Raw genomic sequence first — 2300 nt, forward strand, 5'->3', positions numbered from 1 at the left:
GTTACTACTATTGAGCCAGATAGCCCCTATACCAGGGGTAGGCAACCTTGGCTTTTTTATGACTCGTGGCTGGCTCAGGAATTCTGGGAATTGAAGTCCACGAGTCATAAAAGAGCCAAGGTTGCATACCCCTGCTCTATACTATACCTGTACATTTAGTTTTTCTTGCCTAAATGTAGAACCTTACTTTTTTCACCATTTAATTTCATTTTGTTAGATAGTGCCCAGTGTTCAAGTCTGTCCAGGTCCTCCTGTATCTTAAGCCATCAAAGTTTGTTTGTTTTTTGAGTGTATCCTGTCCCACCAGAACTAAACTCCAAATACAGGTAGTTCTCGACTTACAACAGTTCATTTAGTGACCGTTCAAAGTTACAACAGCCCTGTAAAAAGTGACTTACGACCGTGTTTTACACTTACGACCATCGCAGCTTCCCCATGGTGATGTGAGCAAAATTTAGATGCTTGGCAACTGATTCGTATTTATGACGTTTTCAGTGTCCTGGGGTCGTGTGATCCCCTTTTGTGACCTTAGGGGGAATCCAGATTCATTTAACAATGACGTTATTAACTTAACAACTGCTGCGTTTCGGTTAACAACCGTGGCAAGAAAGATCGTAAAAGGAGCCAAAACTCGCTTAACAACTGTTTCACTTAGCAACAGAAACTTTGGGCTCAATTGTGGGTCGTAAGCCGAGGACCATTTGTGTTTTGAACGTTCTGCCATGGAAACATTTCAATCTTGGGATGTTTCAAGTTTGCAACATTTCTAGAAGTGAGTTCGAAGTGGTTTATTCACCCAATTCAGATCTTGCTTTCAGCCTTAGCAAAACAATAATAGGCTTACAAAAATGGAGAACAGTACAGGAATATGTTCCAACTGAATTGTGAGGATGAGTCTCCCTCTGTACACCCTCCCAGATCAGCCATTTTCAAACTGGTCTTCCCTCAGAGAGTAGATTTTGAGGTGAATAAAGGCTAAAAGTGATCATCTTCATCTCCACATCTTCCCTATATTTCTTACTGCCTTTAAAGCAGGACACACAATAACATTTTTGCTAAAAGATGGAGCCTGGAATATTATTATATGCCTCACATAATCTCTTTTTAATTGTGTCCATAATTATTTCCTGGCTTAATCATTTCCTTTCAACAGACACTAAATGCTCTCCTCATGATAAGACTGAAAACCAGGAAAGATAACCCTTCCATAATCATAAGGCAGCCATGAATTTAGATAATTTAGAGTTTTCCTTTTCATAAAAAAGTATTAATTATTGAACTAATACATCACTTTATTTTTATTTTTTAAAAATATACACTCAGGAGGAGGATGTTCACCATCTATTTATATGGATTTTGATCTTAGATCAGTAGTCTGTATTTGAAGAAAATTATCCTTCAGATAATTATTGCAAGGAACCTTAAAAAGCTTGTAATTTTACATGTTTTCCAACAAATCAAAATGCTAGACAGAGAGTCCTCGACTTACGACCACACTTGAGCCCAAAATTTCTGTTGCTAACCAAAACAGTGGTTAAGTGAGTTGTGCCCCATTTTGCCCCCGTTGTTAAACGAATCAACTGCAGTTGTTAAATTAGTAACTCATGCATGAGGCAATCTATGCTATGATTGGTTGCTGTAAGTATAAAGGGGGCGTTTCCCATTTTCCCGCCTTTTTCTCTTCGGTGTGTTCTGTATACTGTTTTATTTACCTCATGATGTTCCTAACTATCTTATGTTTGTTCTTTCTGGAATGATGACAAAGACAATTTAAATGTTAAATATATTTATACAGGTAGTCCTTGATTTACGACCACAATTGAGCCCCAAATCTATGTTGCTAAGTGAGACATTTGTTTTTACAACTTTTCTTGCCACAAATAGTTAAACTGAATCACTGCAGCTGTTAAGTTAGTAACATGGTGGTTAAGTGAATCTGGCCTCCCCATTGACTTTGCTTGTCAGAAAGTCACAAAAGGGGATCACGTGACCCCAGGACTCTCCAACCGTCATAAGTATGAGTCAGTCAGTTGTCAAGTGTCTGAATTTTTATTCCATAACCATGGGAACGCTGCAGTGGTAAAAAAAGTGGTCCTAAGTCACTTTTTTCAGTGCTGTTGTAACTTAGAACGGTCACTAAATGAACCGTTGTAAACTGAGGACTACTTGCACATATTCTAGACACTTATTCTAATTCATTGATTAAGTGATAATTTATCACTATTCTTCCTATCAATACATTTTGATATGAAACATATGTACTTAGGAATCACTGCACACTTTATCTCAAACATACTTGA

This window comes from Protobothrops mucrosquamatus, unplaced genomic scaffold (assembly GCF_001527695.2).
Source record: "Protobothrops mucrosquamatus isolate PMUCROS unplaced genomic scaffold, P.Mucros_1.0 scaffold5558, whole genome shotgun sequence".
In the NCBI taxonomy this organism is placed as follows: Eukaryota; Metazoa; Chordata; class Lepidosauria; order Squamata; family Viperidae; genus Protobothrops; species Protobothrops mucrosquamatus.